This window comes from Papio anubis, chromosome 15 (assembly GCF_008728515.1).
Source record: "Papio anubis isolate 15944 chromosome 15, Panubis1.0, whole genome shotgun sequence".
NCBI classification, from domain to species: domain Eukaryota; kingdom Metazoa; phylum Chordata; class Mammalia; order Primates; family Cercopithecidae; genus Papio; species Papio anubis.
The window spans coordinates 27,389,157-27,414,131 of record NC_044990.1 but is presented as its reverse complement, the minus strand read 5'-3'; the positions used below and the strand labels follow the sequence as shown (position 1 = coordinate 27,414,131).

At 37.0% G+C, this 24,975-nt stretch overlaps 1 protein-coding gene and 1 non-coding gene across 3 annotated transcripts in view; both read right to left on the bottom strand.

The window, feature by feature from the left end:
* The window catches only part of FNDC3A (fibronectin type III domain containing 3A), a 218,322-nt gene extending 195,049 nt beyond the window's left edge, over positions 1-23,273 (bottom strand). The window contains exon 1 of one of the 2 annotated variants that reach the window (XM_003913872.4): positions 23,005-23,273. The gene's annotated coding sequence lies outside the window, so the exon portion shown is untranslated. Of the gene's footprint in view, positions 1-22,314; positions 22,646-23,004 lie in introns of those variants that run through there. The other variant, XM_009191925.4, reaches the window with a different exon arrangement.
* Positions 10,390-10,492, bottom strand: LOC116270647. The gene has a single exon (XR_004178795.1). It is a non-coding gene; the product is annotated as a U6 spliceosomal RNA (small nuclear RNA).
* Positions 23,274-24,975: the final 1,702 nt, after the last annotated feature.

Sequence of the window (24,975 nt, the reverse complement as noted above, 5' to 3'; positions counted from 1 at the left end):
CTGGGATTACAGGCTTGAGCTACTGCGCCCGGTCCTCATTTCTCTCTTTTTACATTTTACTATAGGTTGGCTATCCCTTATCTAAAATGCTTGGGACCAAACTCATAATGAAATATCTTAGGGATGAAACTCAAGTCTAAACATGAAATTCATTTATGTTTTATATACATCCTACATAGACAGAAGGTAATTTTACATAATATTTTAAATAATTTTGTGCATGAAACAAAGCTTTGACTATTTTAACTGCAACCCATCACATGATGGAATTTTCCACTTGTGGCACCATGTCAAAGCTCAGAAAGTTTCAGATTTTTGATATTTCAGATTTTTAAATTAGGGATGCTCAACCTGAATAAGCAGTGAAGAGCAATCAAATTGCTCCTTCAACACTTGGCTTAGAAATCTCTTTACCTAAATACCCAATTTAATAGTTCACAAGTTCTGCCTTCTAGAAAACACTGGAACATAAACACAATTCAGTCAAATTCTCTGCCACCTTATTACAAGGATTGCCTTTTCTCCATTGTCCAAAACATGCTCCTCATTTCCATCCAAGACCTCATCAGAATGGCCTATCATCCACGTTTCAAACAACATTCTGTTCATGATTATTTGTGTCCTCCTTGAAGATGGAGGCTTTCTCTCCAGCTCTCCTCTTTTCTCTATGAGCCCTCACTGGAATTGCCCCTAGCAGTCTGGTTGCAGCAATCTCGGCTTTTTTTTTTTTTTTTTTTTTTTTCATGGACACCCCTCAAAACCTTTTCAGCCTCTACCCATTATACAGTTCCAAAGCTACTTCCACATTTTTAGGTATCTGTTATAGCAATCCCCTATGTGTTAGTACCAATTATTGTCTTAATCAACTTAGGCTACCATAGTAAAATAACAGTTTGGGTGCTTTAAACAACAGACATAATTTTTAACAGTTATGGAGGCGAAGATGTCCAAGATCAGGGTGCTAGCATGGTTGGCTTTTGGTAAGAGCCCTCTTTCTGGCTCTCAGATGGCTACCTTCTCTTTTATCCTCAAGGCAGAGAGCACGCGAGCTCAGGTCTCTTCTTCGTCTTATAAGGACACTAATCTGATCATGGGGATCCCATGCTCATGACCTCATCTAAGCCAAATTATCTCCAAAGGCCCCACCTCCACATACTGTCACATTGGTGGTTAGGGCTCAATGTATGAATTTTGGGGGGTATACATTCAGTTCATAACACTATTAGATGCTTTCTCACTCAGCCACTGACATAATTCTGAATCTGTTGTTTCCTTACACATGTATTCTGCTAGTTTTCTTCCTTAACCTTATTATTCATATCTGTTAATTCACCTAGATTTGTTATATATATGATGACAACAGCTTAGACCTAGAAACTAAGGTAGATATCTCACGAGAATAAGCTTGGTCTGGGGTTTGAAACTTCAGTTCTTTTTGTCTACAAAGCATGTGGGAAAATGCAAAGCGGGATTACATCTTGGATTACAGCAATAGCATAACTGAAGTGCTGATAGGAAAAATCTGTACATTTAGATTGAGACATCCAATGTCTTTTTTTTTTTTTTTCTTGAGACAGAGTCTCGCTCTTGTTACCCAGGCTGGCAGGCGGTGGTGCGATCTTGGCTCACTGCAACCTCTGCCTCCTGGGTTCAAGCAATTCTCCTATCTCTCTCTCCCGAGTAGCTGGGATTACAGGCGCCTGACACTACGCCCAGCTAATTTTTGTTTTTAGTAGAGATGGGGTTTCACCATCTCTCAAACTCCTGACCTCAAATGATCTGCCCACCTAGGCCTCCCAAAGTGCTGGGATTACAGGTGTGAGCCACCACGCCCTGCCGAAATCCAATGTCTTTTGATGTGGTTTTCTGATGTGTCTAATTCAAAATAAAAACTATAGGTCTCCAGAGCCATTTGTGAAACCACAAGACTATCATATGCAGTTGTTCCTTGGTTTCTACAGAGGATTGGTGCCAGGATCCCCAAAGATGCCAAAATCCACAAAACCTTAAGCTCCTTATATAAATGGTGTAGTATTTGCATATAACCTATGCACATTCTTCTGTATACTTTAAATCATCTCTATATGACTTATAATACCTAATACAATATAAATGCTATGTAAATAGTGATACTGTATTGTTCAGGGAATAATGAAAAGGTCTGTACATATTTAGTACAGATGCAACAATCCATTTTTTTCCAAATATTTTCGATCCATGGTTGATTGACTACGTGGATGTGAAATTCCCAGAAATGGAAGGCTGACTATACTTCAAGGAGTTTTAGTCATTTAACTCTAGAATTTAGGAGTTTTAAAAATATACATATGAACAAAATGTTACATAAAAATATTAGAATTACAGTAGCAACTGTATCAAGATGGTGAGATTATGTAACCATTTTTCTCTATTTCTCAAGGCTTTTTTTTGTAATATGGATATGGTTTATACCACCATCAAAATTTTGATTTAAAAATTAATAGTCTTGAAAAGCCATAGGCAACCACACATATTTGGCTTCTCAACCATCTAAGTACCCTTTCAGGAGAATTTAAATAAATTTTGCTAGAACTTGGACTTTATCCAGATTACTAATTCATCTCATGAACTGATATCCTAAAGTGTATTTTTCCAATGTAGACTTCTATTTCATTTTTAATGTTTGGATTTTTTATCTTCTAAACTTGACTACATTAGACTAAAAACAAGGTATTTGAAATTACCTGTGGTGGAATTTCCTGAGATGAAAGTCATGGGAGTCACTCTGCAAAATTATCTTATCATTTCTTACCAGAAACCTAAAACAAGTATTTCATAGATTGTATTTAACAATAAGAACAGGATATTAGGTTATTTTATATTTTGGCCGAAACTAATTAATTCTTTGAATTACCCTCTTTGATGTCAACTGTACTGCAGAAAAATGGCTCTTAAAAATATAATTACATGCATTATTTCAGTTCACCTTAAATTTCCATATGTTAATGTGAAATTTTATGAAGACATAATAGGCAATCTTGCTTTTTTCTTCTATATTTATAAAAGAAATGCACATTGGTAGAGAAAGTAAGAAAGGAGGAGAATGGTAAGAAGACAGTGCTATCAATCAGTTTCAATGACTGATATTAAATTTTTAAAAAGACATTTTATAATTCAAAAGATTTATGCTTAATCCAGTTCCTTGCTTTTCTTTCTCTCCCCCATGCTCACTTTTTTCATTTCTTTGGATATTGGAAGTATAAAACAGTACAAGATTTGGTACAAAAAAAGGCTACAACTAAGAGTGTTATGCTTAAAAACAAACAAACAAAAAAAAATGCAGTCCTCAATCAAGAAATAGGCTGCTTTGCAGTATTCTGTTAGAAATCAGATATATCTGACAATTTAATGAAAGAAATAAATAAAAAGGCCTTTGACCCTTAGAGTGGCTCATGACTGTAATCTCAGCACTTTGAGAAGTTGAAGCAGGAGGACCACTGGAGCCCAGGAGTTTGAGACCAGCCTGGGCAACAGATTGAGAATTTATTATTGTTATTATTATTATTTGTTTTAAAGTCAGATATAATTGGAAAATATTTTCTCACTGAAACACTGTAATAAGTGATAATTTCGCTCTCAGATCATGCTGTAAGAGTTAAATTTAACCTACATCTTTCTTAAAGCTTTTTATTGTGGAAAATCTCAAACATACACCAATGTAAACATAATAGTATAATGAACCCCATGTACTCATCACCCAGCTTTAACACATGACCAGTCTAGTTTCATCTATACCCCACTTCCTGTCTTGTAGTGTTATGAAACACAACTAGGACATTCCAAAACTTCATTTGCAAATATTTCAGTATGTATCTCTGAAAGATAGGAACTCCTTTCTAAAACATAATTACAAAACCATTACCATACACACACTTTAACAATTCCTTAAATCATCAAATATGTAGTCAGTGTTCAAATTTTGCACTGTCTTGTTAATTTTTATTAAAACTTGTTTGAATCAGGATTTGTATTAGATGTGCACACTACTATTTGCCATGTCTTTAAAAACCTTTTAATCTAAGTACTATCCATTTGATTGTCATGACTTTAATAATGTTTTAAAAGTAATTTTTTTTATTTCTGAAGACCACATTAGTCTATTCTTTATTTATGAAAAAATCAATAACTTGTATCAGTCCTTAAAAGTAACTTTAACTAGATCATATAGAGCTGATGAATCTTTTCATCTGGATATATCAAGAGATAATCAATGGAGGTAATTTGAAGAACATCAGCAAGATCACACTTTAATAACCAATTTTAATTTGATTAGAAAAATCTCAAATAGCCAATTTCTAAGATTAACAAATGTATTATCAATCTAGTGAAACACAGTTTTCTATATCTTTATTCCTAATTGCTGTTAAGATACTAAAACTTCATTACTATCTACCATTATTTTGCCTAAGAGCACATTCTGGGCACATTTCACTCTCTTGATCAAAAATGTTAAAAGGAGTCAAGGAAGGATTTTATATTATGAGAATTTTTTCAACCTACAGAAAAGCTGAAATAACTGAACAGTAAACACCCATATACTTGTCACCTAGTTTCTAAAATTGACAGGTTTTAATTGCATGTATTCCTCCAGTGATCTTTTTTTAACGTACTTCAAAGTAGCAGACATTAGTATACTTCACCCCTAAACACTTCTGCATGTTACTAGCATTCAAAATTTTAGTTCCTTAAAACAAAAGTTCATGTATGATAAAATGTACGAATCTTCATTAAAATTTTTTTTGCCAAATTCCTTTTACCAGAAATGTACAAATCTTAAGTGTGCTATCATATGAGATTTTTAAAAATGAAACTACTATAAGTATCTAAGAATCTAAAGTCCTATTGTTGCTCTAAGATCACAGCTTTCAAATCCTGGTATGTATCAGAATCACCCGCAGGGATTATTAAAACAGATTCCTGGGCCACACACATAGAGTTTCTGATTCAACAGGTGCGTGGTGGGGCCCAGTAAATCACATTTCTAATAAGTTCCCAAGTTAGGCTGATGCTGCTAGTCTTTGGACAACACAAATCTAAGACTAAATAAATTTTTACATTAAGTGCTAACTGATAATAAGGATGTAAAGTTGATAACAATGTAAGGTGTATACCTCATTCTGGAAAGCATCATCCCAGATGTGAATACATCTTCCTTCAACTAGAAACAGATGAAAATACTGACCTAAGGATAAGAAAGTATTTGTAAAGGAATCAAGTTTAACAAAGAATTTTTAATTGCCTTTGGATATTATGGTCAAATCGATATACTAGGAGAGTATGATATACTATCCTCAGATTGAAATTGCTATTTCCTGCAGATTAAACAAAGTTGAAACTTTCAACTTTGTTGAAAGTTGAAATGGCAGAGTAATTAGTTAAATGTATTAAACAAACATGCACCAAGTAGTTGTCATAACTACTTGTTTGGTGCAAAAGTAATTGTGGTTTTTGCCATTACTTTTAATGATACAAATGGTACTTTTAATTGAAAACAAAGGCAAAAACCACCGTTACTTTTGCACTAACCTAATACAATGTGTCAACTACTCTTGATTTTTGAAATAGTTTTGCTGAGGTATAACTGACATCAAATTGCACGTTTAAAAGTGTACAACTGGATAAATTTTGACACATAAATACACCTGTGAAACTATTACCGTAATTAAGATAATGAACCTACCCATCATCTCTCAAATTTTCCTACTATCTGTAAACTGGAGCCTTTGCATTTCCATGAACAATGATGTTGTTTTCATGTGCTTATTTGTCATCCAGGTATATTTTTGGTTGACTATTTGTTTGATTACTTTGTCCATAATACTAGACTGTTTTCTTATTATTGATAGTACTTTATACATTTTATATATATTTTGATAGCGCTTTATATATTCTGGATACTAGTCCTTTACTAGATAAGTGATTTACAAATATTTTTTCTCCCAGTCTGTGGCTTGCTTTTATATTCTCTTACCAATGTCTTTTGAAGAGAAGTTTTAAATTATGATAAAGTACAATTTATCAGTCTGCCATTTTATAAATAGTGCTTTCAAGGCTATACCTAAGAAATCTTCACCTAATGCAAGGTCACAGAGATTTTCTCCTATGTTTTTTAAAGATATTTCATAGTTTTAGGCTTTACATTCTTTCTACTTTCTATTAATTTATTGAGAGGGGTATTGAAATCTCCGCTAAAATTGCATATTTATGTACAGACAATCCCTAACTTGTGATGGTTCAACTTACAATTTTTGGACTTTCTGATGGAGTAAAAGAGATACACATTTAGTAGAAACTATACATCAAGTATCCATACAACCATTCGGTTTTCCACTTTTCAGTATTTGATAAATTACAAGGGACATTCAACACTTTATTATAAAATAGGCTTTGTGTTAGATGATTTTGTTCATCAACCATATGATAATGTAAGTGTTCTGAGCACATTTAAGATAGGCTAGGCTAAGCTATGATGTTCAGTAGATTAAGTGAATTAAATGCATTTTTGACATATTTTAACAAGGTAGGTTTATCAAGACATAACCTCATCATGAATTAAAGAGCATCTGTATTTCTCCCTGCAAGTTCCAGCATATATTTAGAAACACTCTTTTTTTTTTTTTTTTTTTTTCTTTTTCCTTTTTTTTGAGACAGAGTTTTTGCTGTGTCACTCAGGCTGGAGTGCAGTGGTGTAAGCATAGCTCACTGCAGCCTCAACCTCCCAAGTTCAAGCAATCCTCCCACCTCAGCCTTCCTAGTAGCTGGGACTACAGGCATGTGCCACCACACCCAGTAAATTTTTGTATTTTTTGTAGAGCGGAGTTTCACCACATTGCCCAGGCTGGTCTCGAACTCCTGGACTCAAGCGATTCAACCCCCTCAGCCTACCAAAAAGCTGGGATTACAAACATGAGCCACTGCCCCCAGGCCAGTTCCTATATTAAATGCATAAATACTTATAATTGTATGCCCTCTTAATTAATCCCTTTATTAGTATGAAATAATCCTCTTTATCCCTGGTATGAATTTTTTGTTCTGTAACCTAACTTCTGGTTTAACTTAGTGATTTCAGTTTTCTTTTGGATAGTGTAAGCATGGTATATCTTTTTCCATCCTTTTAACTTACTTAAAGTGGATTTCTTGTAGATGTGAAATATTTGGGTCTTAATTTTTAAAAAAATTGAATCTAACAATCCCTGACTTTTAATTGTAGTATTTAGGCCATTTATATGTAATGTGATTGTTGATATGATTGGATTTACATCATCATCTTGCTATTTGTTTCAAACGTTCTTTGTCCCTTTTCCCTCTTTATCAGCTTCATTTTTAATTATTTCCTATTACACCATCTCCTCTCTCTTGATTTATAGGCTACAACTCTTTGTTACTTGAGTGGTTTCTTTAAAGTTTGTAATACACCTCTTTTACTTATTACTGTATACCTTTAAATAATATACTACTTCAGGAATATGTATCAGAACCTTTCAACAATAAATCTGCAATTTCTCTGGGATTTTTGCTATTATTATTGCATATTTTACTTTTACATGTTTTAAACCTCATATTGCCATTTTTTTAGGGAGTTGGAGGGGAGGGCAGGGTCTCTATCGCCCCAACTAGAATGCAGTGGTGTGATCTTGGCTCACTGCAATCTCTGCCTCCTGGGTTCAAGTGATCCTCCCAACTTAGCCTTCCGAGCAGCTGTGACTACAAGCATGTACCACCATGCCTGGCTAATTTTTGTATTTTTTTTTTTTTTTGGAGAGACAGGAGTTCACCATGTTGCCCAGGCTGGTCTCAAATGCCTGGGCTCAAGCATTCTGCCTGCCTTGGCCTCCCAAAGTGCTGGGATTACAGGCATGAGCCACCACACCTGACAACTGTCATCATTTTTAAATTAAACAGTCATTTGTCTTTCAGAGACATTTAAATAATAATTTTTTTTCTAAATCGTATATATTTGCCCAGGTAGTTACCACGTACAGTACTCTGAACTCCTTGTGACCAAGTTTTCATGTGATTTAATTTTCCTTCTGCTTGAAGGACTCTATTTAACACGTCTTTTAGTTCAGAAATGAAAGTGATAAATTATTTCAGCTTTTGTATATTTGAAATCTTTATTTTGCCTTTATTTTGAAAGATAGTCTACCTGGGTAAAAAGTCCCAGGTTGATAGTTTTTGCAAAAAAATGTTTTAAAGATATTGCTTCGTTGTCTTCTAGCTTACACTGTTTCTAATGACAGATCTGATGTCACCTTTATCTTTGTCCTGGTTTTTCTTTGGCTGCTTTTAAGATTTCTCTCGTGGACTGGGCACGGTGTTTCACGCCTGTAATCCCAGCACTTTGGGAAGCGAAGGTGGGCAGATCACAAGGTCAAGAGATCGAGACAATCCTGGCCAACATGGGGAAACCCCATCTCTAATAAAAGTAAAAAAATTAGCCAGGCGTGGTGGCTTGCACCTGTAATCCCAGCTACTCGGGAGGCTGAGGCAGGAGAATCACTTGAACCTGGGAGGCGAAGGTTGCAGTGAGCCGAGATAGTGCCACTGCACTCCAGCCTGGCGACAGAGCGAGACTTTGTCGCCGAAAAAAAAAAAAAGAAAAAAGAAAAAATTCTCTTTAAGTGATTTGATTATGATGTGTCTTAGTAGAGTTTTATTCATCTTTCTTATGCTTATTGTGCTTATTGGTTTATAGTTTATATCTATTTTGGAAAATGGCCATTATTTCTTCAAATATTTTTTCAGTTATTGTCTCTAAATTCTATTTTCTTTCTTCTGTGCTTCATTTTGGATAGTTTCTATTGCTATATCTTCATGTACACTAATCTTTCCTTTGACAAAGTCTAACATGCCATTAATGTAGTATATCTTTGACACATAATTTTAATCTAGACAGTGTCTCTATTTAACATGTTCAATCTTTTTGTTAGCTTCTCTAACACTCATAACTGTTTTAATAACTATCATCATCCGTATCATTTGAAGGCCAATTTCAAGTGATTTTTCTCAATATGGTTTGTATTTTCTTGCTTCTTTGCAGACTTAGTAAGTTGAACTGAAGGTAAGATAATGTCAACTTTATCTTGTGGGCTGTTGGATATTTTTGTATTTCTATAAATAATCTCAATATTTGTTCTAAGATGTGGCTAAGGGACTAGGACAAAGTTTGATTCTTTGGGACTTGGTTTTACAATGGATTAGGCAAGAACAGAGTTGCATTTAATGTGTAATTAATTTTTCCCCACTACTAATGCAAAACCCTCCAGAGTACTCTACTGAATGCCTTGTAAATTATGAGGCTTTCTGTTCTAGCTAGTGGAAACAGGCACTTCTTCTGGCCCTGTGTGAGTCTGGATACTGTTCTATATACAATCTTTTTAGTTGGCTCTTTCTCCAGCCCTGCGTAGTTTCCTTAAATGTATATGTTTATTAGTACTTTGCTGAACACTTAAGGTTTTCATGTCTGATAGCTTTAACTTTAACTTATAAATTACTACAAGCTTTCTTTCTTTTTTTTTTTTTTTGAGACAGGTTCTCACTCTCTCACCCAGGCTGGAGTGCAGTGGCACAATCATGGCCCACTGCAGGCTCCTGGGCTTAAGCAATTCTCCCACCTCAGCCTCCAAAGTAGTGGGACTACAGATATGTGCAACCATGCCTGGCTTCCTTACTTATTTATTTACTTATTATTTAGCAAAAACAAGGTCTTGCTATGTTGCCAGGCTGGTCTCAAACTCCTGAGATCAGGCAAACCTCCCACCTCAGCCTCCCAAAGTCCTGGGACTATTAGGCATGAGTCAAGCACCTGGCCATACTACAAGCTTTTAAATTATAAGTTACTACATTATGGCTTTTACCATTCTCATATGCAATTTAGATTCTGAAGAAGGTTGTTTCACCCTTTAATGTATAATGATACATATCTGCAGTAACAATATTTTTGGCTTTACCTGTTGCTAAAGTAGGTGTATTCATAAACATTCCAATTTGGCTTGGATGTTACATTTCATCAGTGATGTACTGTTTATGAATTTATGCTTTCGGGTGGAGAGTTCTGCAGACAACTATCAAGTCCACTTGATCCAGAGCTGAGTTCAAGTCCTTAATATCCTTGTTAATTTTCTGTCTCATTGATCTAACATTGACAGTGGAGTGTTAAAGTCTCCCACTATTACTGTGTGGGAGTCTAGATTCTTTGTAGGTCTCTAAGAACTTGTTTTATAAATCTGGGTGTTCCTGTATTGGGTGCATACATATTTAGAGGAGTTAGTTCTTCTTGTTGCATTGAGCCCTTTACCATTATGTAATGCTCTTCTTTTTCTTTTTTTATCTTTGTTGGTTTAGAGTCTGAAAAACACGGAACGCTTCATGAATTTGTGTGTCATCCTTGCGCAGGGGCCATGCTAATCTCCTCTGCATTGTTCCAATTTTAGCATATGTGCTGCCAAAGCGCGCACAAATTTATGCTATTTAAATAAGTTATAATGTATTTTCGTTTAAGTGCAGTAACATTTTTATATATAGGGCAGAGATTATAGCCATAGTTTTGTAATGCAATAGGTCAAACCATATGAAATTGCCACTGAGGTCAAAAACTTTAAAATATCAACAATTTAACCTAATAAACGTATTCATACACTTTTAAGGAAATCAATAATTTACACAGATTGTTAGCAACAAATTTACTATAACTTATTTATCTTATTCATCTCCAATCCCACAACCACTGGAAAGAAGGAAAGGGTAGTATGGGTAGGATGGATAAGCCTCACTCTTTTATGTCCCTTAAGTGAAGAAAGGTTTAAAAGGGAAGGGGGCATTCAGAGCTACCGTCCTTACCCTTCTTAGTCAGATATAGTAAATTTAAATTTAATTCAGCATTTAGGAGAAACTATACCTTAATACTAACATGAAAATTCTGTTAAAATAGACTTCAAAGGAAATCTTGATCAAAAAGATACTTCCAGTCAAGAAACTATGGAAACAAGAGAGAAAGAATTGCTTCCAAGAAACGAACCCCAATCCATTAAAGGACTGATAGTGTGCACACAGATCAGTTTTTCTTTTTTTAAGTAACATCTTATGTTCCACATATAGCTCTAGGTGTCTAGCATCTTTGGAGCACACAGGCTACCCTTTAGAGCCAAAAGACAACTACATCTAAGACAATCCTATTTTCACTTCCAAATATTTTATTGTCCTTTCTATAAGTATTATACAAAACTGTAGTTTTTATATTATAGATTGTTAACTTTGCTTTTGTAGAACTTCAAATTCTTGGTTATATCTATCAGTATGATTTTTGGACTGAAGATTAAACCTGTAGTTTCTGAATATTTTCTGGCCACAGTAATATACTGGTAACTAAATTCACACAGAAAGTTTGAGTTCCTGTGTAAAAGCTGCTGTATTACTATAACTTAACCATATTAACATGTTTCCTTCACTAATTCCTCCAAAATAATTTTACCATATCATAATAAAATCAAGAAACATTTATTTCCTATAAGTAGATTTGTCTGCAGAATCCAGTAGTCCTTAAATTAGTCCTTTCTGAGATGACCAAACTCTTCGTTTATAAATCTACAACTACGCCTTGGTTAAAGATTGCCTCTAATCATACTCGTCTTCTTTCAACTTCTTTCAAAAAATCTTCCGGGCCAGGCGCAGTGGCTCATGCCTGTAATCCCAGCACTTTGGGAGGCTGACGTGGGCAGATCACGAGGTCATGAGTTCAAGACCAGTCTGACCAACATGGTGAAACCCCATTTCTGCTAAAAACTACAAAAAATTAGCCGGGTCTGGTGGCACATGCTTCTAGTGTCAGCTACTCGGCAGGCTGAGGCAGGAGAATCACCTGAACCCGGGAGGCGGAGGTTGCCGTGAGCCAAGATCATGCCACTGCACTCCAGCCTGGGTGACAGAGCGAGACTCCGTTTAAAAAAATGCAAAAATACAAAAGTTCGCCGGGCATGGGTGGCGCGCGTCTGTAATCCCAGCTACTCAGGAGGCTGAGGCAGGAGAATCGCTTCAACCTGGGAGGTGGAGGTTGCAATGAGCCGAGATCGTGCCATTGCACTCCAGCCTGGGTGACAGAGTGAGACTCGGTCTCAAAAAAAAAAAAAAAAAAAAAGCAACTTAGTTTTCTTTACTCTGTCTTCCTCTCAAGCTTCTGATTCCTCTCTTGACCTCTATCATTAACTGTCTTAAAATATTAGGTTCTAATATTAAAGGGGAGGATCAAAATATTCAGAAATATGGGACTTGAAAAAAACTATATTCAAAATTATAACTTTACATTTAAAAAAGCAAAGTGTTTTTATAACAGAAACTCTGAAAATAAAAGGCACTTTATTTTGTCTTGGTTGGCAGTTGTGGTTACAGAGGTTAAGAATCACTGGTAGAATTCTCACTTCTTTAACCCACTTTAACACCGTTTCAGATCCAACACTATACTGAAATTGCTATTTCTAAAAACACCAATGACTTCAGACACCAACTGGGAAGCTTCTGCAAGTGAAATGAAGTGCTATTAAAAATTACACAGGGAAAACTGACATAAATCAAAGCTGTCCACCCAGAAGGAATGGGCCTCATCAGGACCAATCATAACAAAGCCTTGCATGTGTTGTTATGTTTGTTATATCACCAAGGCTGCACTTGCTTATACTTGAAAATACACATACAAACATTGTTTTTAACCCTTTCCTGACCCCTAATCCAGCTTCTGTTTCTATGGCTAACAACTGTGGTGTACCCTTCCAGTCTTTTTCTCTGCACTTACTTGTGTATTAGGTTTTCTGGGATTGGTTGTTACATAAGTGAAATCATATACACTGCTTTTGTGTATTGTATTTTTTGTGTATGAATTGTGTCTTTGTGTATGTATTATATTGCATCTTGCCCTTTCATGTAAAATATCTTAAGAAGTACATCTATGTCTATTTCATGTTTTTTCATAAGTATCTAATATTATAGCATAAAGGCACACCATAATTTAACTGTTCTAATGATGACCTTATTACTTCCAGTGTTCCTTCATACACTTTCTCCTCTGCATGGAATAATCATGCAATACTCTCTATTAACGTATGATAGCATTTCTATATTACAGACATATAGAAATAAAACTTCTGGTTCAGGAGAATGTACATTTAAAATGGACAGATACTGCCAAACTTTTCTCCTAAAAAGATGAAGCTATTTATATTTGGTTCAATAATATTTCTTCAAAACTTAACAGGTTACCTGTATTTCTACCTCTATAAATTTCCTGCTTACATTCTTTCCCATTTTCCATCAGGTTATCTTTTTCATATTGATTTGTAGTTACACCTTATATACCTTGAATATTAATTCTGTCTATTACATGTCAAATATTTTATCCCAGTCTATTGCTTGCCTTCCTTTTTAAATGGCATCTAAGTTTGATGTCTCACTTAAAAGGTCTTCTCTACTCCAACAATTTTTTAAATTAACTTTTAAAAGTTTTGTCATTCGAGTTAATGGGTGCAGCACACCAACATGGCACATGTATACATATGTAACAAACCTGTACATTGTGCACACATACCCTAGAACTTAAAGTATAATAAAAAAATAATAATAATAAACATTTTTTATTTATCAACATTTAGTCCAGCTGGGGCCGGGCGCGGTGGCTAACGCCTGTAATCCCAGCACTTTGGGAGGCTGAGGCGGGCGGTTCACAAGGTCAAGAGATAGAGACCATCCAGCCAATGGTGAAACCCTGTCTCTACTAAAAGTACAAAAATTAGCTGGGCGTGGTGGTGAGCATCTGTAAGCCCAGCTACTCAGGAGGCTGAGACAGGAGAATTGCTTGAACCCAGGAGGCGGAGCTTGCAGTGAGCCGAGATCACACCAAAGCACTCCAGCCTGGCGACAGAGCGAGACTCTATCTCCAAAACAAACAAACAACAAACAAACAAAAACAAAAAACAAAACAAAACCATTTAGTCCACCTGAAACTTAGTTTTGAGAGTGTCATGAAGTGGGTACCCAACTATCTTTACTTCAATTACTCAGACTTACTTCAGTTAGACCCTTTATAGACTAGTTCTTCCATTCATTTATCATACAATTCTTCTTTATCCATGGATCTTCTCCTGAATTTATTATTCTATTCCTTTGATCAATATGCCTATTCCTACCCCAAATTCTTATTTTAATACTTGTAATTTTATAATGTTTTGACCTTTGATGGGTATATTCCCATTTATTATATTTTTTTTGAAATTTACTTGGCCATTCTTGTGCAAGCTCCCTTCTCAAAACTTGAACCATCAGTTTGTCAAATTCCATTTTTAAAATCCTGTTGAATTTCTGATTAGAACTACATTGACTTTATAGAATAATTTAGTAAAAGCTGCCATTTTTATAGCATTAAGTTGACACATTCAGGAATATTCTTCCATCCATTCACATCTTTTTGCAGTTTTCTTCACATAGCTTTTACACATTTTAAAATCTTAAGTATTTTACAGTTTAGGCTGCTACTTCTTATTACTGTATTTCATAGTTGGTTATTGTTGATATATAAGGCGGCTAATGAATTTTCTAACTTTATTTTATAGCCAGTCAGCTTACTGAAATTCTTTAACTCAAATCATTTTCCATTATCTCGTATTTTTTATTTGTATTTGTATTATATTTATTTGTATTTGTAAGCAGTCACATCAACTCTAAATAATAATAGTGATACATTCCCCCCTTTCTTTACGGGTTATTTTTCTTGTTCTTAATGTATTGCCTAAGACTTTTGGACCTATGTCACGTTCCTATCTTTTAATGAAACTACTTCTATTATTACTCTATGACATTTGGTGATAATAGCATCTACCGCAGAGAGATGTTGTAAGGCTTAAGTAAACTTAAACATGTAAAGTTTTTTGCAATAGCACCCAGAACATACATAGTGTTTAATACCTATTAATCATATTATTTACTAAGTGCCTTTTATTTGTCAAGCACAGGGTATGCATGCAGCATTGCAGAGGTTAGCAAACTAAAGCCTGTAGGCCCAATCTGTTCTGCTGCCTAGTTTCATAAATGAAGTTTAATAGGAACATGGTCACGTCCATTGTTTATAATTTATCTATGGCTGTTTCTGTGCTCCTATAGCAAGTTTAAGTAGTTGCAACTGACCCCATATGGCCCACAATGCCTAAAATATTTACTATCTTCTCTTTTATTAAAAAAAAGTTGCTGACTCCAGCAGTACTTGTCAAACTCAAGGAGTTCATAGTTGAATAGCTGATTTAGACAAGTAAAAAATATATATACATTACAGTATGATATATACAACCAGATATTCTGTGGTATTATGGAAACAATTAACAGTTAAATATTAAAAGGCAGGAAGGACTCACACAAGTGAAAAGACCCGACATATTTTAATTATTTAAAAATATGTATTTATTTACATATCATTCTCTCTCATCCCGTTCTGTAAATTTCTAAAGGGGAGAGAGTGTGACATTCATTTTTGTGACATTCGACATTCATATTCTAAGTATCTAGGACATTTTAAATGTTCAACAAATGATGGACAAATGAATAAATGAATGATATGCAGGATGCCTGAGTGACAATGATTAGGCATGTATGTCAAAGTTCTAGATATAAATATGCTATGGCAAGCATTTTACTTGTCATGCTATATAGGATCTTTTAATTCTTGTACAGTCTATATTAGGAGACAGCTACTATTATTACTACACTGTAAAATGAAGGCACCAAGGCTCATACAGGTAAAGTAGCACACTCGTGTTTCTATACAGCCAGTATGAGAAGTCAACAAACAATCCTATGGCTGCCTAATGTGAAACATGTTCTCTATACTATATTACAAAGTTGTAAAGAGGTAAGCAATGTTGACACAATAGGATATTAACAGAGTATGGACTCTCAAAGACAAAGGAAATTATAATTAAGGCAGCAGGAATTGTGTTGTGATTTCAATTTCTAAAACTGGGGAATGATCGGAATAAATTCATGTTTTTTAAATATCCTGGAAGCAGCCTAAAAGATGGTTGCAGGGGCAGTTGCCCCTACATTTTACCCAAAGGCTACTCTATCACACACATTAGGCCAGTTTTAGTAAGGTTCAAGTGATTAAAACAAAATTGCTAACATACTATGGCATTTAAGGAATACCAATGTGAAGCATCAAGAAAAGCTGATCCTAATAATTACCAAAGAAACAAAAAGGTATTTCATAAACTATGAAGGTACTATGCTAAAAATGGTTTTTTTAAAGTATATATTGCAAATGAAAATATTACACGGAAAAAAATCAAGTCATAAGAACAAAGACATAATTGAGAATGTCTGTCTTAAGAAAACCAAAAAAAAAAAAAAAAAAACTAGAAGATTTAAACCTAATAAAATCACAAATTTTGATTTTTCACTTTTTATTTAAGCAAATCTTAAGAAAAACTGATTTTAAAGTAAATGAAATAACAAATTCTTCAAGTTATGGCTCAACAAAAGTAGCTGCTGTATATGACACATACTTATACAAAGCAAAGCACGTACCTATTTTCTAATAAAAGGGTAAACTGTGATTTAAAGTGTACTTAAATATCTGTTTAGAACCCCTAGAGAAGATTTTTTTGCCTCCCAAATTACGTGTCTGTAGGTTTAGAAGACAATATACATAAACCAATTAAAGTAATCCCTCACTGAAGAAGTAGACAGTGAAGTGAAATCATTTAACTTTTAAAAAGTTCAAATATATATGAAAATATGGATTCTGAGGAAAAAAAACAAATATAACCCTTTTTTTCCCAGCATTTCTGATAGAGGCTGATTAATATACACAATCTAATTTACCAAACTTAGGTAACTTTCACACCAAGGCTTACTTCAAAGTATACATTGCACTTTGTATTTCTAGCAACCTGTCCATAAGAGATCTCAAGAAGTGAGGGAAGAAGAGATATGGAAGTGAATCAGAAGTATAGTTCAGCTGTAAAACGAAAATACCGCCATATATCTGGTAGGTTTGTATAGGATTTTTAAAATAAGCAAGTATAGGGCCTAAAATTCAATGAGCTCAACAAGTAGACCTTATTACTGTAAATACAGAAACAGTCTTCCCCTTGAAAAAAGAAAATCATAAGGAATGCACTTTTTGCATATTTTTGCCCCACTATGGAAAGAACAGCTGAAGTTGTTCGACAGAGATGGTCAGTTTCCCTTGCAAAAAGGGATAGAGACACTGGATATGAACTGTACTGAAAGATGAATAAGAATGGAAAATTTGTATATGCATTCTCTTTGCCAAGAAAGATGTTAAAACTTTTGAGTAAACTGAATGTTTACTGGAAACATACTATGTTTACAGAATTTTGGAGGATAAAGCTTGAACTCTGGATTTTTTTTAAAAAAAAAAAAAAGAAAAAAAAAGGCTGCATTGCTTCCAATATAGTAGTATTAATGTAAGCACTTTTATGGTATGTACTTTAATGTTTTTATGGTTTCCAACATCTCTGTGGGTTCTCACAATATCTGTGAGGAAAACAGGATAGATATTATTCTCCATTTTAATGCTTAGAAAACCAAGATTGCAAGAAACTAACCCAAAATCATATAGCTAATAAGTGGTGAAGTTGGAACTCAGATCTAGGCTTTTGAGTTACCATCCAAGGTACTTTATCTCCTGTTTAGCAAACAGAAACAGCTGGAATAGTGAAGCTGTTTCAAGCATTCACAAAAAAACAGGGAGGGCATGAATTTCTTCTTACAGTAAAGTTTAAAAAGTATAAATTGTATTAAGTGACAATTTATGAAGGCTGTTATTTAAATCAAAAGGTTTATACTGCCTTAAAATTGTGGTAGTGTATGTACTTACTAAGTATGAAAAATGCTAATAATAAATTAAAGTACAAAAGTTAAGTTTCATTATTTTGTTTCGTTGGTTTTAATGTTTTTAACAGGAAGAAAGAAACATCATTGATTCCGTCCAGGTAGCTTCCCATCTTACACATCTGTACTTTTTCCAGCACCTACTACTAACCCCGATATATGGAACATACTGATGCCTGCTTAATGAAAAAATGCTCTCATGATGTATTCTTGCTCTCTTGATGCCACAAAAAATACAGTAGCCCCAGCCAATTGATTTGTGCAGCCATAGCCTGAGGCATCACTATCCACCTGGTAATGGCATATGAACCATAGTATACTGAAGAAAACAGAACTGCCTTAGAAATACGTATCTATAAATTTAAAAACTTCAGAGATGTTTCATGTAAATTACTTTTCAAAATAACTGATATTTATCCCCTTTAAATCACCATAACTTATCTTAAAATAATCTTAATTGAAATATTTGTAGAGATCTCTAGGTCTTCCTTCCATGCCTTAATATGAACATGATACAATCTTTTCTTGATGACTCAAGCTCATCAATGTAAATATCAATTATTAGACTGTTCCATAACACAGTGATTCTTCCTTGAGTACTGCAGAATGTCTGTTTGTCCCTTTATTAACTCATCCTAGACTACTTCTAAAAACAAAGTTCCCTACTGCCTGCTCCCCTGTTGTCACTTACAGACCACCAGCACCCTAGACAAGGTTTTTAACCTGCCAGTTGTGTTTTAAAAAAATGTAAAACCAGCACAGGCAGCTGATATACCTACCCTTATACAAATTCTAAATCAAGCCACTGTGTAGCTATTTTCACTGCAGTAAGGCCTGACTCAAAGGGTTTTCATCTTTCACTTCCTAATTCTGAGACCTATTCTAGGCTCTTGTTAGAAGTCTGGCCACAAAATAACAATTACAGTAGCACTTATTTCTGCATATTTTCTTTTAGGATAACATAAAGAAAAATATATACATGATAGTCATAAAACGCACCAAACCACCACATAGACAAGATGATACAAGACATTTCACAGTATGGGCTATATGGACAATTACTTTGCCAATTATTACCTAGGAGTCAGCAAACTAGGTCCCCTGGCCAAATCCAGTCCACAGATGGCTTGTTTTTGTTTGGCTCTTGAGACAATGTAAATATTATGTTTTTGGCCGGGTGCGGTGGCTCAAGCCTGTAGTCCCAGTACTTCGGGAGGCCGAGACGGGCGGATCACTAGGTCAGGAGATCGAGACCATCCTGGCTAACACGGTGAAACCCCCTCTCTACTAAAAAATACAAAAAACTAGCTGGGTGAGGTGGCAGGCGCCTGTAGTCCCAGCTACTGGGGAGGCTAAGGCAGGAGAATGGTGTAAACCCAGGAGGTGGAACTTGCAGTGAGCTGAGATCTGGCCACTGCACTCCAGCCTGGGCAATCGAGCAAGACTCCATCACAAAAAAAAAAAAAAAATTATGTTTTTAAAATATTATAAAAAACAAACAAACAGGAACATTCAACCAAGACTGTAAATGGCCTGCAAAACCTAAAATATTTAATTATCTAGCACTCCACAGAAAAAGTTTGCCGACCCCGATCTAAGCCATATAAACAGACACATACAAGCTATCCATTACACAGAAAGCTTACGCTATTAATATGAAAAAAGCTGAGGTATAGTTCTTTCAGTGATAGGTTCCTAATGATACAAACTGTCTTGTCCAGCTGTGCCTATTTTCCTCTTCTGATGCCCTGGTGCTTAAGCTAACATCTCGACCTAACTTACTTTCTTCGTCCCAATTTCTGTCCTTGGATGTTCTTGGACTACTTATTCTACTACTACTTCCAACTCTGCCTGTGAATCTCTTTTGGAACGCCTTTCTCTTTGTTATCTAAATCGTTTCTAAGTTTCCTCTGACTACCTCCAAATGCCTTCCAGGATTTTTCTAGCCCTCACTGGCTTCACTTTCCTTTAAATTCCAGTTGGTGTCACACAACTTAATAATACCATATTATATTTTTGGCTAATGATACTATTAGTCTAGTACCCCCAACTAGTTTGTAAACTACCTGAAGGAAGAAAGACATCACACTATGTCTGCATCCCCACTTTAATAACATCGCATCACCCTGTAAGCACATGCCATCTCCCAGAGGCAGTTCTCAATCTCGGAGGAAAAAATAGCCCAAGGACTGGTAAACGGGTGATAAGTGATTGGAAAGATTGAAAGATGACACCCACAAAGGAACCTGATGGAAGACCATAGGCTACACAGAAAACTTGAAAGTGTATAGTAAAGACAAGCAAAATCACAATAGTGGGAAGATAGAAAGGTAAGAATAAATCTAGATATAAAAAGAGACCACTGAATAATTCTCCAAAATAAGACCAAAATATTAAGAAAATTATAAAAGCTCACAATACATGTAAAAGTACAAAATTTGCCTTTTAACATTAATGGCTACTAATTTCCCTTTAACAAGTAGTTCTTAACATTAATACACATGGGGGCCATATTTCTTCTTTTGCAATGTGATAAAACTGAAGCAGTAAAAGGCTCAATGGAATAAATATGCACCATATTCTAAACCTTTGGAATTACAATATTGTGAATTTATTTGAAGTGTTCTAGGCATTGCTAAAAAAAAAAAAAAAAAAAAAAAAAAAAACCAGAAACACCAATCACTTAGTTATCTGGCTAATAGGAAATCATGTGCATATTCCTACAACATTCTCAAAGACACGATCTAGATTCATTTTCATTCAAAAATGCACCAACAATGTTTTTTAAAAAAAAAACCCTTTTGGTTACTTCATCAAATTGTATTTTAAAAATACAGGCAGATTATAAAATACACAAGCCTTGGATGTCATGAACATTTTAAAACATACAAATGTTTTAAAACAGCGCAAATATTATTAAAACTGGATAAAGTATAAATTAAATGCTCTTTGCCTAAAACTACATAAGACAATGAGAATATGAATCATGCATTCCCTCTTTTTTCCGGGGGGGTTAAGGATCTCTCAGCCCTTAGCTATGTCTGGCTGGTCAGGGAAGAGGGAGAAATTTTTAAATTAGTAATAAAATATGCTTACTATTATATTGTAGAAATGTGACTAGTAAAGACTAATCATTAAATGTGTGTTAAAATAAATCAGGTCTCAATTACTCACATGGAGAGAGGAAGTGAAGACAGACGTCACCAAAAGAAGATAATCCTAGAATGTTTTTTTTAATGCTTATCAATAATTTGGGAGAAATTAATTACCCTTATAACTATGCTTGACACTGTTAACCAGGATTTTATTTTTCCTGAACATTCAATGATTTGGAGGATTCAGACAAAAGGGAAAAAGAGGGAGTTAATTCGGAAGCATACAGGTGGCTAATGGCAGCCAGCCTGGGATAAAAAAATTTCCAGTTAACCTACACATAGAAAACTAACAGATGATCTATGAAATGAAACAAGACAATATAGTAAAATTTAAGGTAGTAGTGCTAAAAAATTTAAATATAAGATTTAACATTAAAAATTTAACAAGATATTTCTCCTGTCATCATCCCTTCTTCTCACTAACTGGTGTTATTAGAAAGCAAGATTAGTAGGCTACAAAGCTAAAAGCAACATTTTAGGTTATATTTTACAAAAGATGTGGTAAAAATCCATCATTGTTTTCTGTTGGGCCACCATCTGTCTCAGTGAGTACTTTATCTCATTACTTAAGAAAAATTAATTCAACCAAGAAAATATCCAAAAGGCAGGGGATTCAACTCACTTGAACATTTGTAGGTGATACAAGATGACAAGAGTTAGTAAATACGCAAAAACTAAATATTTATCCAAACACAAGATCAGCACCACAAAACTCAATTCGTTTCTGCCTAACATATGGCTCAAACTCCTGAGTGGCATATGTTTAGTACTGGAGCTGGTAACAGCATGGTGATAAAATATTATAGTAAGAGTTCAACTGTTATTTCATTCCTACAATACAGAAGCATACACACTTTGGTTTCAAGAACTAAAAACACGACCACGGTAAGAAGCAAAATAATTACGTTGTTCAGTTTTAAAAACCCATAGCGAACACACAATGATTATACCGTAAAAAGAAAAAAAAAATCTCATCAGCCGGTGACTCTTATTTAATAGATGGTCAGACACAAAGGTGTCCAAAGGAACTTACGTAAAAACCTCACAAAAGAAAATCTCGAATTCACAATCTCTAGCACCCCCAGCAAATCATCGCATTCCACCCTCTCAAATATCCCAAGGCTTGTAACGCCAACAGTTGAATAAAAGAACAATTAACGACCAAATCCATTAAAACAGCCCCTCTTCTGCTCGCAATTTGACAGCGAAATTATCTGTTCATTTTCTTTACCTAACACATGACGTCGTTTCCAAAGCCGTGTCAAAAGTTCGAAGATTCAGGTTAAAACTGGGCGAGGACTGCAGCCTCGAGTCCACCTCCCGACGGAACAGGTGGTTAACTCGCCCCGGGAGAGGAACTGCCAGGTACTGGAGGCAGCCACGCAGGATCAAACACAGAGGGCGGGTTTTCGAGGTTTTAACCCCAAGATGAGCGGGGAAAACTCTCTTCAGAAAAGCGTTCAAGTTCGGCGGCTGCCGGGCGTCCAAAGCCGAAGGCGCGGCGGGTGCTGGGCGATCCTCTCGGAAGGATTCCGCCCCCGCCCCCGAGCCCTCCGGCGCTACGCGGCTCGCCGCGGGGAGTAGGCGGGGGACAGAGGGGAGGGCTGCCCGCGCACCCGCGCCACCTCCCTCGGGCTGGATGGCGCCCCCGGCCGCGCCCCCGCAAGCGCGTCCTGGCTAGGCTCGGCCCCGGCAGGTGCCAGACTAGTTGACGGGTCCTGTCCCCGGCCCCACTGCCCCCTGCCCACAGCGCGCCCACAGAAAGGGGTGGCCCGGGTCCCTCGACGGGGCCGAGCCCTGGAGGGTGCCCCGGCCCTCAGTCCCAGCCTAACGGTTTCCGCGGCGCCTCCTCCGGGGCGGGACGGGGTTGGGACGGCTCGGTGTCCCCCGCCTTTCGCGGAGGGAGTGCCCGCGCTCTCACCTCCGACTCACGCCGTTCTGAGGCAGAAGAAGGCGGCTCCTCTGGCGCCTCTTCTTAGGGTTCCTGATCGTTTTCTCTCTACCTCAGCTGCAGAGTCAGCTCTGAGGGCCGCCGCGGCCGCCGGCGCGCTGACTGTTGGGGTTGTTTCCTGGCAGTGACGCCGCCGCCTCAGCCCCTCTCTTCGCTCCCTCTCCGCGTAGCTCCCGCTTTCTGTTTCACCCGAGGGACCACGAACGCCGCCGCCGCCATGCTTACTACGGAGCCGGGAGGAGGAGCCCGAAGTCGGTGCGCCGAGTGCGGCTGCGCGGGCCCCGCCGACGGCGCCCTCGGCCGGGACCCCGAACCCCCGCCTCGAGCCCGCGGCGCCGGGGCTCTCTCACCGGAACGCGAGTGCCCGCAGGGCCACCGGCGTGTGGCGGCTGAACGGCTGCGTTTGGCTCCCGGAGCGCCCACACCCTCTTGGGCTTCCGGCTTTCTCCCCAGGCCCGGCTGCGCCTGGCTCGTGGTAGCATCCGCTGTGGCCAGGCTCGGAGCCACACTCAGGAAAAGTGGAGTTCATGGGGGTTCCTAGAGCCACTCACACAATTCTCAATCCACATTTCAAAAGGCTCCCCCGAGACGCACCCTGTCAGCCCCTTTCCGAAGGCACCCGAACTTAAGGCTGGCAGGTGCTTGAAAAGACACTCCCTCCAAGGACAAGGAAGCCGCTGAAATGGGCTTGGAGGTTTCTAATCCCAAATACTTCGAACCCGGGATCTGGATAGCAAGCAAAAATATTTCGATATTTACTCAGTTGAAAACGTGAGGGGTGGCTTCGTGGTCTCTTCGTCAGCCAAATCGCGTGAAAAACCTCAATTTTTACAAAAGCACGAAGACTTACAAGTGAACACAGCAGCGACTTCCTGAAACCTGAAGCAATGTGGGGCGCTGCAATAATGCCTGAGGGCTGCTGACTTACAGTTGCCACCGAAGACCTGGGGAGGGGGTAGTCCTTGGGCCGGGGAGTCCAACCCCAGGAACTGCCCTTTCAAAAATGGTTATGGATGTAACAAGCTGCATGTCCGGGATTTATTTCAGTGTATTAATTGTGCGATCTTTTAAAATAGATCTATTTTTAAAACTGTTCTACAGAAGTATCTTTAAAACGGGCTTATGCTCTATATTCTTAAAGAATACAATGGTTAATGAAATCCTTTGTTGATAACTGACCCTCAAACCGATATCCTGGCCATACGTTCAAGTCCCAGAGGATTGCTACGGTGTATAGAATCCCTACTTTGGTGCTCTCCCCTTTTCCCTCTTTGGAATGTTCTCATCACCTCTTCTAAAATCTGTCACTGCTTTTCATCTCCTCATCTGCCTCTATCCACTCTGATCTTTCCTCTTATTCTTTCTGCTTTACTGTATTTTTTACTCTTTTCTCCTTTCTCGCCTGGTTTTCTCTGCGGCTCCAGGTGAAGATTGATGGCATGTTTATATCCGCAGCCAGCTAATGAGAGGTTTCTTTTCTTCTGGTTGTAAATAGGGCAGTGGTATCTTGAGATATTTTCATTGCTCTTCACTATCAGAAGTTCTTTCCCTGTGAGAGATGTTTCCTTTTCTTAACTTTTAGATTTGGCCCTCTTCCAGACAGCTGGCAAGTTGATCTTGGAATAATTGAAGTATAACTGTATATTGTTTCAGAGTATGAGGATTTTATCAGAGCGTGGGTGAATGGGGTGGCTTCCCCATCTTAATGCTCAACTATGCTTGGTCGGAGACTAAGCTAGACTAAGCTAGTGGTTTCCACACTTACCGCTAAGCTAATGCTTTCCTACTCTGCTTCCTACTCAGGAGCTTTTTGAAAATAGGGAATCTTGCCATCTACCCCCTCAAGATTCTGATTCCTCTGTTCAGGGAGAGGCCAAGAAATGGCACTTTTAAAAACTATGTCTAAAAAAATGTGTTTGGGACATGCCTACATGTTTTTGA